This window comes from Danio rerio, chromosome 9 (genome assembly GCF_052040795.2).
Source record: "Danio rerio strain M-AB ecotype USA chromosome 9, GRCz13ab, whole genome shotgun sequence".
In the NCBI taxonomy this organism is placed as follows: Eukaryota; Metazoa; Chordata; class Actinopteri; order Cypriniformes; family Danionidae; genus Danio; species Danio rerio.
In genome coordinates this window covers 47,155,087-47,168,152 of record NC_141029.1, presented here as the reverse complement: position 1 = coordinate 47,168,152, position 13,066 = coordinate 47,155,087, and the positions used below count along the sequence as shown (strand labels likewise).

Genomic DNA, 13,066 nt, shown 5'->3' with positions numbered 1-13,066 from the left:
ACACCATGATACTGTGTTCACAACAGACGCGGATAAATCAAGATATTCGCACGTAAAAAGACAACATTTTGAGTTTACTAATTTTATATACGTGTCAAATTCGCTTCACAACAGACGCGGATTCATGTGATAGGCAGGGCTTCTGTCTGCCTGGTCACTGTTAGCTTCGTTGTTAAATGGCTAACATGGATTTTATTGAGAAAATACCCGTTTTATTTGCTTTATGAAGGCTGAAAACCAGCATTGAATCGTTTGGAGCCGTGTCTGAGTCCACTAGATACTTTCAGAGGTGCACCCAGCTCTGTAAGTTCATAAACTCCTCTAGAAACTATACCTGGATGATAAAGGCTTTCAGCGGTGCTTCCGACTAAGCCAAGCCCAGTTTGATCCAGGACACCAAGAACAGGTGCTGCGTCATAAGCACGCCCCTACAAGAGAAAGCTGCTGATTGGTTAATAAAGCACGAATGTACAGTGAAGTTCAAATTTTCGAACTTGAGAAATTCTCGCATTAAGCGTGTCAATCACATCAATCGCGCAAAACGCTCAACCCGTGCTGCTTCATTCGCACGAATCGAATAATTTGCGCATTGCACCACAGCATGTCTATTTGCGTCTTTGCATTGACTTAAAATGTAAATCACTTGACGCTTCTTCCGTGTCTGGTGTGAACGCATTACATCACCACCAGCAGCCTGAACCGTTGATACAAGGCAGGATGGATCCATGCATGTTGTTGACACCAAATTCTGACTCTACAATCCAAACGTCACATCAGAAATCACTTATCAGACCAGAAATCAGACTTATCAGACCAGACAACATTTTTCCGATCTTCTATTTTACAATTTTGGTGAACCTGTGTGAATTGCAGCATTGGTTTCCTGTTCTTGGCTGACAGGAGAGGCACCCGGTGTGGTCTTCTGCTACTGTTACCCATCCGCCTCAAGGTTAGATATGTTGTGCATTCAGAGATGCTCTTCCGCATACTTCCTTTGTAATGAGTGGCTATTTGAGTTACTGTTGCCTTTTTATCAGCTCGTACGAGTCTGGCCATTCTCCTTTGACATCAACAAGGCATTTGCGCCCACAGAACTGCCGCTCACTGGAAGTTTTTTCAGACCTTTCTCTGTAAACCCTAGAGATGGTTGCGCCCCCGTCTGACACCAACAGCCAGTTCAAAGTCACCTTTCTCCCCCATTCTGATGTTCGATTTGAACTGCAGCAGATCGTCTTGACCATGTCTATATGCTTAAATACATTAAGTTGCTGCCATGTGATTGGCTGATTATAAAGTCAAAAGTTTACCTTTTTTTGTCAGTTATAGGAACAATTTTGTGAACATTAATTTACATTATCTCATTAAAACATATTGTAATATGTATAAAAAAAACTAGGGCTGAACAATATATCGTTTGTGCATTAATTTTGCAATGTGTGTATCTGCAATAGTCAGATTATTTATTAAAAAAAACTAAATATATTATTAAATATGTTTTTATTATTATTTGTACAATGATGACCATGATATTTTACATTAAATTGTTCAATTTTAGTACTTGAATACTGTTAGACTCGCCAGAACACCATAAAGCACTGTTTGCTTATTTATTTTGCTTGCAATTTATATGTTATAATATGCAGATTCACAGCATAGAAAAACATTTGATCATTCCAGTTAATCTATATTAATGAAATCTTTTCAAACATAAAATCGCAGCAAAGAAAAATATCACAATGTCAGATTTTTCCAATATCGTGCAGCCCTAATAGAAACTACATGTAACTAGAATATATTACCTTATTCAACTTACCAAAACATTCAGTTCCTTAGAGGATGTCTAAGATCAAAATGTTTAAATAAAATGGTACAAAAAATAAAAATAATAGCCTAAATCTCCATTGAATATTATGAAAAACACATCCGAATAAATAATTATATCAGTGGATCAAACAATTAAACCACAGCATTTGTGTCACTGCATATTCCGTTAGCACGATAAACGAACTGAAGTCAATTGACTGGAGCTGAAATCCAATCTGACATGTCTGGCGTAACACACAGCTAAGCCTAACCTTCATCTCTGAACTTGACATCAAATGAGACACCCAATACTCAATGGCATTTTTTGTGCACCCTGTGGCAAAAGGTATCTATCTAACCAATACAAAGCGCAGTGCGGGAATCTCTCCACGTCACGGTAAATGAGCTGGTCGAAAACATATTAACTGATGCACTGCTCATGTAGACAATGGCACGACCCTAGCTGTTAACAAGGATGCAGTGATAGCATGTGACGGATTACACACTCCTTAAACAGGCAGGGTGGCCAATGGAGCCAAACATAAGCAGCACCTCGCTGCATTTGGGTGGCGAGCAGACAGTCAGACAACAGCTTATGTACACATACTCAAACAGCATGTGCTGAGTTTAGCTTAACATCCACAAAAGAACAGCTAAATGTTTCAAACTTCATGCTGTCTACATAAGCAGATATTAAATTATGCAATACATTCTGATAATAAATATGCTTGATAGTGTTATCGTCTTAACATTTAAATTGGGCGAATAATTTTTCTTTAAACTTTTAAAAAGCATTAAGATTATTCTTCTCGTTGTATTGGAAGTGGTTTTCACCACAGCACAAACTGCTTGAAGATTTATTCCCTGATCACAGCAAACAAGTTTCTTGCAGTGATGGGTGCCATTTTAAAAGGTTTTCAACTGGCAGCAAGGGTTTTGCATTTCGTTCATGTAGCCCAGGCACGTTCTAACCACTTGCCGTGCGCTCTGTGCACCTCCAATTGAAAAAAAAAAGTCAACTGTGTGGAAAAGGTTCCCGATGTCATGCACTCCAGCACCAAGACAGTTGATTCAGTGGTTGCCTAGCAACATAAAAATGGTAGTGCACTGCTCTTTTCTAAAGTCAACAAAATAGCAGTCCACCTTTTTTTTTTTTTTTTAGAACTGAACCACACATTCGGTGTGATCCACCGCTTAATACGCTGTGATCGGCGTCATTTTTAAAAGGTTTTCAAATTGCAGTAAGTGTTTTGCATGTAGTTTATATGGCCCAGGCATGTTATAACCACTTGCTGCAACTCATGTTTTTGACAAAGCTCTCTGTGCACCTGCAGTTGAAAAACGTCAACTGTGTGGAAAAAGTGCCCATAAAAATCATAAAAAACATAAAAATCACAGTGCACTGCTCTTTTCTAAAGTTAATAAAACAGCAGTCCAAGTGTTTTGCATGTCATTTATGTGGCCCAGACACGTTATAACTACCTGCTGTGCCTTAAGGTTTTGACAAAGTGCTCTGTGCACCTGCAGTTGAAAAAAAGTCAACTGTGTGGCAAAAGTGCCTGATGTCATACACTCCAGCACCAAGATCGCTGATAAAGTGGTTGCCTAGCAACATAAAAATTGCACTGCACTGCTCTTTTCTAAAGTCAACAAAACGGCACTGCACATCACATTAGTTTAGAATCGAAAAGCACATTCGGTGTGATCAACCTCTAAATGGGCTGTGATGGGCACCATTTTTAGAAGGTTTTCAAATGGCAGCAGGTGTTTTCCATGTTTTTTATGTGGTCCGGGAATGTTTTTAACCACCTGCTGCGCCTCAAGTTTTTGAAAAACAGCACTCTATACAACTGCAGCTGAAAAAAAGTCAACTAAAACGTGCCCGATGTCATGCACTCCAGCAACAAGCAACATAAAAATTGCAGTGTCTATCATTAAAGTCGACAAATTGGCAGTCCAACCCGCATTGTTTTTTTTAGAACTGAACAGAACATTCAGTGTGATCAACCCCTTAATTGGCTGTGATGGGTGCCTTTTTTTAAAAGGCCGCGAGTGTTTTACATGTTGTTTATGTGGCCCGGGAATGTTTTAACCACCTGCTGTGCCTCAAGACAAAGCGCTCTGTGCACCTGCTGTTGAAAAATCAACTGTGCAGAAAAAATGCCCGATGTCATGCACTCCAGTACCAAGCAAAAAAAAAAAATACAAGTAAAAACCATTCACAGCATGTTGCTCTTTTCTAAAGTCAACAAAATGACAAGCCACCTTACTTTTTTTTTTTTTTACTGATCAGCACACCCGGTGTGATCTTGCCCTAAAAATGCTATTTATTTATAAATGAAAATTTGCAAGTTAATCTACCAACTATTCGTTGACAAACAGTCATTTTTACAGTTTTTTTTTTTTTTTGCCACACAAAGACGTCCACAGAGCTTTGAAGGCACATGGAATGCGTTTTTGGTTCCTTTTTTGAACTCCTTAAGAATGTTACTGTCAGTGGAGAATGTGGGATCTCTCGAATTTAACTTAAAATATCATATGTGGGCAACGCAGTGGCGCATTAGGTAGTGCTGCCGCCTCACAGGAAGAAGGTCGCAGGTTCAAGCCTCAGCTGGTTTAGTTAGTGTTTCTGTGTGGAGTTTGCATGTTCTCCCTGCGTCCGCGTGGGTTTCCTCTGGGTGCTCCGGTTTCCCCCACAGTCTAAAGACATGTGGTACAGGTGAATTGGGTAGGCTTGTCCGTGCTGTATGAGTATGAATGAGTGTGTGTGGATGTTTCCCAGAGATGGGTTGCAGCTGGAAGGGCATCTGCTGCGTTAAAACATGCTGGATAAGTTAGTAGTTCACTCCTCTGTGGCGACCCCGGATTAATAAAGGGACTTAGCCGAAAAGAAAATGAATGAATGAATGAATGAATATAATAATTTGTGTTTTGAAGATAAATTCTAAATATTCTACATTTTACTTTGTTGGAAACATTTACTATCAAGCAAAAAAAAAAATTTTTGTTATTATATCTGTTATAACTAAACCAGTTTGCAGCTTATGTCAGTACTCTGATAATACCATACATCATGATAAACGCTTCAGCAATTATCCAAACTGATAATCTGATATCATCAAACTCCCAAATCTGTTCATAATGTCTTTCCACATATGATCAGCATAGAGGAGTCATCATAAGGAGATAAATATGAGCTTCGAGTCCTTAGGGCATTTCTGACTAAGGGGATGCATGCAGTCTGAGATCGCCTTTCTCTAAGTGAATCATGCACTTATGCTCTGCGGAGGACAGAAGCCCATCATCGGGTTTTCTCATGGGCTACTCTGAGGTCGGATGGTTAAGCTGCTTTGATGGCTGCTCATGCCTCACAATATTAAGACTACTTTATATGACACCATGCTGGGCGCTGCATTAATAACTTAAGCAGGATGTCGGGATGATTTATCTACTTTGACATACAGTACCACATTGTACTGCTCTAAAATGTAATGGTTATGTAAAATGTAAAGCAAAACGTAAACAAAATGCTATCAGTTACATCAAATTTAAGTTAAAAGAGGTTCTTTTTACACCTGTAATTAAAAAGCATTTGGTTTGATAGGTCCAAGTAAATGATTTATCTACTTTGACACACAGTACAACATTGTACTACGCCGAAATGTAACAGTTATGTAAAATGTAATCTAAATGTTAACAAAAATGTAACCATTTACATACAATTTAGGCTAACAGAGGTCCTTTTAACAGCCATTATTAAAAAGCATTTTGGTTTGATGGGTCTTGCTTGATTATGGTGAAAAAAAATATTGACAGTTATTTTGGTCAAGAGTGTAAAAGTTATGTTACGATACTGGAATTTCTAACTTCTTTTTTTTTTTATTGAGTGATATGACAGACATAGTGAAAGACTTTCCACTTTTAAACTTTTGTGACAGAACAATAAAACATTTATATATAAAAAATATGATAAATAACATGACAATAATAACAGCAATAATATTAAATAAAAAGGGGTGAATAAAATAATAATAGTAAAAAAATAATAATAAATAAATAAATAAATAAATAAATAAATAAAAACATGATAAAAGTAGGGGGGGAAGAAGGGGGGGTGTGGAGGAGGTGATGTCAATGAATTGGTAAAATACAATCAGTGGACAAACTTAGAAACGACTGAAAGTAAGTTATGAGGGGTTGTCATTTATCGTAAAAAGATGTGTAATTGGCAGAGCGAGAGCTTCTGATCTTTTCTACCTTCAGAAAGTACATGGTGTCCACAAGCCACTGTGAAACACTTGGTGGTTTAGACGACTTCCACAGAAATAAGACTCGACGTCTAGCTAATAATGAGGTAAAGGCAAGTACCTCTAACTGTTTAAATGTAAATCGGGTCCAATCCTTGGGGACACCAAAAATCGCAGTGGTGGGACAGATATACACTTTAGTTTGGAATATTTTTGACAAGGTTTCAAAATAATTGTTCCAGTAGTTTTGTAGTACTGGGCAGAAAAAAAAAACATATGACTCACGTTGCAGGGTGACATGTGACATCTGTCAGGAATTTCTAACTTCAATACAATACTCGATACTATTTTCGATACTGCAAAAAACCTAATTAATTAATTGAAATGTAAAAAAAAATGTAACCAGTTAAAGTACATAAAATTTAGGTTAACTGAGGCCCTTTTTACACTCACTATTAAAAAGCATTTTGGTTTGATGGGCCTAGGGTTGTAACGGTATGAATTTTTTACGGTATGATAATCGTCTAAAACAATACCACGGTTTGACGGTTTCGCGGTATACGGTATTAAATATTAATTCTCATAGCAAAGACCCTGAAAAGAATAAGAACACGTTTTCTGATTGAACAAAAGTTTTATTTCAACAAACTTTTGAAAGAACCATTTTAATAAAACTATAGAAGTCTTTTATAAAAATAAACTGAAAAATCTCCCATTTTAATAAATTAAATTAGAAGGAATAAACAAGCAGGGTCTTTTAAGATTAGACAAAAATAAACTTAAACTGTCCTTCCTTATAAGCAGGATAAATGGGAGACCAAAACTGCAATACCAAGTTTATGGCTGTAAACATGTATTTAAAGCGTTGTTTTTTTTCAGTCTAGGTTGTGATGAATAAATGTAAGCATGTTGAGATTTTCAGGACTTAATCTTGACCGCTGAGGTGAGAGAATGTGTCCACTTGTACAATGAACAAATAAAAACATAATAAATAATGTGTCAAAGTCCAAATAAACATGGTGCAAATCCTCAGTAAAAAATAGATATAAATATTTACTATACTATAAATAGTTACATAACGAAACTAGATTCAATATGGAACATCCTTAGGTTTTATGTGCCAGCATGGATATGGTTGTCTGTGGATATGGATTTGGATATGGTTGTATGCAATGCAGACAAACAGCTGCACCTTCATTTGTGTCTTTTGAAAACAGCAAGAGCAGCAGTTCGTCTTTGCTGTGTCACTGTTTTGTCATGTTTCTGTGCTGCTGTGCATGCAAAAGTACTTAGTATGAGAATTATTTTATGCAAAACTTTTTTTTTTTGCGTTTTATTTAGCCGCGCAGAAATGTATGCCTATCTCTCATTCCGTGTTGTTCAAAAAGCTCAGTGTTGGTCCACAAACAAAAGTGAAACCTATGCTTATTGGTTGTGATATAGCGAGTTTGAACCAATCTGGGCATGGAGGAGGGACAATGCATCAATGTATCATGTCTGGTTTGTCCGGAGACACAGTGACGAGCGTTTCTTTGTCAAATCAGCGTTGTCAAATTTTGATGACGTAACCACACTGATTCCGGAGCCTCTGAAAGTCCGAATGTTATGTGATACAGCACTTGAAAGCTGAGATTCTCCTCTTTATGCCAATCTTTGAATTGTATGAATCAGATCAGCGGATCAAAAGTTATTAAACATTTAAGAGCAATACTTATTTTTAGCCGCGGGCGGCTGTCTCGGTCTTTAAGGGTTAAAACCGTTGATATGCAATTGTTCATGGTATGATAATCGTGCACGTTCAAATCGTGGTAAACCGTCATACCGGTATATTGTTACAACCCTAGATGGGTCAAAGTAAGGTTGCTCAAATATGGAAAAAAAAGAAAAGAAAAACAAAAACACATTTATTTTAGTCAAAAGAGTAAGAATTGCTACGATACTGGAATTTCTAACTTCGATACGATACTCGATATCATTTTTGATACTGCGAATAATCCCATTAATTAATCAAAATGTAAAGAAAAATGTAACCAGTTCCAGTTCATAAAATTTAGGTTAACAGAGGTGCTTTTTACACTCGTTATTAAAAAGCATTTTGGTTTGATGGGTTGAAGTATAAGGTTGCTCGATTATGGGAAAAAATAAGTAAAACTTCACAATTATTCTGGTCAAGAGTGTAAAAGGTAAATGTTACGATACTGGAATGTTTTAAGGTAGATGGATGCAAACAATTTATATGGGCTGAATTTAAAACAAACAAATTAAAGTTGAACATTACTAAATTTTATTTGTTTAAATTCAGCTCATATAAACGGTTTGCAACCACTTACATTAAAAAACACGTGTAAATCCAATAGTTTTTTATGTAGTAAAAGCATCCAGCCTGCACTAAAGCACCCATCATTCTCTAACCCAAACTATAAAACACCACATTAACTCCACAACACACAAGCATATTACAGACAAATGCTTATCGCAAGAAAAAAGTAACACTCACAAAAAAGCTTTCGATCTCTACTCTACAAGAAACAGACATTTTTATATGACTGCCATCTTCAAACAACTGACTTCACAAAAAGGAGGTAAAAGTACATAAAATAATTAAAACAGTTCAAGCGAAGCATTACAGTGAAGTGCTGATTGTGATGTAAAACTAAAAGAATGCTTATCATGATAACATGTGCACTTGTAAACACATCAAACACATTAAAGTGGACTAATCTCAAAGTAAACAACGCTCACCCATGCAAGATATGCAATAAAAAATGTGTGTGAGCTGCACCTGCTGTCACCATCGATATATACACTAGCGGTGGCGTTCGCCAAGGGTTTGATGACTAATTGAGTGAAGAAAAAAAGGTGACTATTAATAATATAAGCCAAACAACGTTACGTGTTAAGATGCAGCATCACTAAATATTTATGCTACAGTTTTCGTATTAGAAAAAAACTCCAACTTGATGGTACTTTAAAGGTGACTAACGACGTGAAAATTATTAGTTATTTGCTGAATACGATGTAAAGAAAACTCAAATTATTTCAGTATTACAACATTGCTGAAACAATATTAAATATTGTGGTACAAAAAAAACATTGTAAATTAGTTTAATATTTTATGTACTATATAATGCATTAGTGTGTATAATTTATTGTTTATATAAATTGACAACAATAAAAATAAGCAATACAAATAACAAACAACATTTTGTTTAATAAACAGAGCAAGTTTAAGGGGACTCGAAGATTGTGCATAGCTAAAAATGCCATTGAACTAAGAATATATATATATATATATATATATATATATATATACACACACACACACACACACACACACACACACACACACACACACACACATATATATATATTAGGGCTGCACAATATATCATTTAAGCATCAATGTGTGCATCCACAATAGTCACATTGCAAAGAAATGTTAAGTTGCCTTTGCAGTGTTATTTTTACATTTACATATACAAAACCATCATGCATGCACTGTTTACTTCCCTTTTATCTTTGCTTTGTTGCATTTATACATGCTTGTAGTTTGTTTATTACATGTTCTGCATGATTCACTCCTTTACAGAATCATCCCAGTTAATCAAAAATACATTCGGTATCACTTTAGGGACCAATTCTCACTATTAACTAGATGCTTATTAGCATGCATATTATTGAGATATTGGCTGCTTATAAAGCACATGTTCTGTATGATCTTACTCTACATCCCTAATCCAACCCAATACCTAAACTACCTCAATAACTATTAATAAGGAGCAAATTAGAACGCTAAAAGCCATTAAAATGAACAATCTTAAAAAAATGATCCAAGTATAATTTGCTGAAAATTTGCTGAGTACGATGTAAAGAAAAACTCAAACAAAACATTTCAGTATTACAGCATTGCTGAAACACAATATTAAATATCATGGTAAAAAAAACAACTGTAGATTAGTTTAATATTATACATACTATGTATGTTAATTATATAATGCATTAGTGTGCATCATTTATAATTTATAAAAATTGACAATAAAAATAAGCAATACAAATAATAAATGTCTTTTTGTTTTATAAACGGAGCACTTTTAGGTAGACTCGAGCATTTTGTATAGCTAAAAATGCTTCTAAACTAATTACCACTCAGTATTTTATTTACACTGTGAAAGTAATGTGTTGTGGTTTTTCTTTTCCTCACTTGTAATGCCTCTCTGATTGAGAATTGTAAATAAAAAGTTAAACTAAAAAAAAATGCTTCTAAACTAAAAATATATACTAATATTAGTTATGGACAATATATTGTTTCAGCATCGATATCACAATGTGTGCATCCGCAATAGTGTAATTTTTACATTTACATATACAAAACCATAATGCATGCACTGTTTATTTCACTTTTATCTTTGCTTTGTAGTATTTATCCTTGCTTGTAGTTTGTTTATTACATGTTCTGCATTATTCGCTCCCTTACAGAATCATCCCAGTCAATCAAAATACATTCGGTAACACTTTAGGGACCAATTCTCACTATTAACTAGATGCTTATTAGCATGCATATTATTGAGATATTGGCTACTTATAAAGCACATGTTCTGTAGGATCTTGTTCTACATACACAATACCTAAACTACCTCAATAACTATTAATAAGGAGCGAATTAGGATGCTAAGAGTCATTAAAATGAACAACCTTAAAATAAAGTGTGACCAAAAGTTATATCCAAGTATAATTTGCTGAAAATTTGCTGAACATGATGTAAAGAAAAACTCAAAAAAAAAAAACATTTCAGTTTTACAACATTGCTAAAACAAAATAATAAATATCATGGTAAAAAAACAAATACATAATACAATGTAATAATAATGTAATAACAAATACAATAATAAATGTCATTTTGTTTAATCAACAGAGCACTTTTAAGTAGACTCGACGATTGTGTATAGCTAAAAATGCTACTAAACTAAAATATATATACTAATATTAGGGCTGCACAATATATCGTTTCAGCATCGATATCGAAATGTACCGCGATACCGCAAGTTACATCGCAAAAATATGCAATCTTGAGTTGACTTTGCAGTGCGATTTTTACATTTACAAAACCATAATGCATGCACTGTTAACTTCACTCTGATCTTTGATTCTTTGCATTTATCCATGCTTGTAGTTTGTTTATTCCATGTTCAGCATGATTCACTCCCCTACAGAATCATCCCAGTCAATCAGAATAATACATTTGATAGCACTTTAGGGACCAATTCTCACTATTAACTAGTTGCTTATTAGCATGCATATTATTGAGATATTGGCTACTTATAAAGCACATGTTCTGTATGATGGTATTCTACATGCCTAATCCAACCCAATACTTAAACTACCTTAATAACTATTAATAAGGAAAAATATAGGATACTAAGAGCCATTAAAATGAACTGAACCTTAAAATAAAGTGATCAAAAATTATATCCAAGTATAACAAAGTACATATATATTTCAGAAAAAAATAAATATCGCAATGCAAGATTTATCCAATATCGTGCAGCCCTAAATAATACACATAAGATGCATGTATTACATACAACATGTTTGACGTCTGACAGCTGTCATATTGCACTAAACGACAGAGAGCAGCGTTTCTGTAACTCTTTTTGTGTTCACAACCAAAAAAAAGTGAAAGCATGATGGTGTGCAGATGATGACAGGATTATTATCAGTATGAAGCAAACGATCCGCGGAAGGTGCGGAGTCGTGCGTCTTAATGAAGCCGACAAGATGTAGACGAGCACGGGTGAATTCTGCCACGGCTCTTCAATTGAACACTTTTATCATTGGGAAGTTGCGTTATAAAAAGCACTTGACTGAAAACATCGAGTTATTCTCCTTGTTTAAGATCATAAACAAATCCTCAGTGCAAACGACTCGATATGCTTCCTCCTTACAGCCTGGTTGTTTTCTCCATCTATCAGCCCACCGCGCGCGCTTCCATTGTGGACTGTGGAACTGCATTATGACATGCTCGCGTGCCCTGCTTCCCATCTGCAGCGATGCACTGCGTTCATTATTACAGTTTCACACACAGAAAAACACCATAATGTGCACCTTCAAAACAGCGTGGGTGGGTTAACATCTACTGTAAAGCATCCCCGCTTCTATCCCTGTCAAATAACACCACGAACAACTTACGTCAAGGATGTGAGAGAAGAAAAAAGCCCGTTTACGTTACATAAACACAGCGGGAACACGCGCAAAATATCCCGCGTCTAAAAATATCACGAGTAGAGAGATCCGTCAGTACTCACGCGTGTGCACGCGGCGATCGGCACCTCAATACAGATTCAAAGGACTCCCGTCCGCCATTGGAATAAAGTTGAGAGCCCACCTCTAATCTCGATGATGTTCCCGGGAATGGAGTGGATCTGTTTGATCACACGAGCGGCCTAGAATACTCTCGCGGGGTCGCCCGTCGGTAGCGCGCAACGTGGTTGCCGAAACACGCTGCAATTGGCTGTGCGCGCGTAATCACCGCCCACTTTCTGTCAGTCAGGGAAGGAGGCTGACCGCCAGCGACGGATCTGATTGGCCGAACACGTTAAAGCGAAACAGATTGGCTGTAAACACAACGGATGATTACATTTGTAAGATAAAAAAATGCTAATTTGTTGTGTTTAATTAATTATATCTGTAAACGACAGAGTGATGATGATCAGTTGGCTTGGCTGCAGCTATTGCAGGGTTGCAGTCTAATGAAATATTTATGCTAGTTTTATGCTGAGTTTCCTCACTGTCTGACTAAATGCATTTGATTCTTAATGACAGACAGGATTTGACTTGACTTTGGGTTTTAAAATTAAACTTTCTAACCTTAAATTATGTTCATCCTGTATTGTAGGATGTATATATATATATATATATATATATATATATATATATATATATATATATATATATATATATATATATATATATATATATATATATATATATATAATTATTTATTTATTTAAATTTTTTTA

At 35.7% G+C, this 13,066-nt stretch overlaps 1 protein-coding gene across 2 annotated transcripts in view; it reads right to left on the bottom strand.

Annotated features, from left to right (window-relative positions):
* adarb1b (adenosine deaminase RNA specific B1b) overlaps nucleotides 1-12,503 on the bottom strand; it is a 321,626-nt gene extending 309,123 nt beyond the window's left edge. Inside the window, exon 1 of one of the 2 annotated variants that reach the window (XM_087268391.1) lies at nucleotides 12,353-12,503. The gene's annotated coding sequence lies outside the window, so the exon portion shown is untranslated. The remainder of the gene's footprint in view (nucleotides 1-12,352) is intronic. The other variant, XM_087268392.1, reaches the window with a different exon arrangement.
* Between the last annotated feature and the right edge of the window lie 563 nt (nucleotides 12,504-13,066).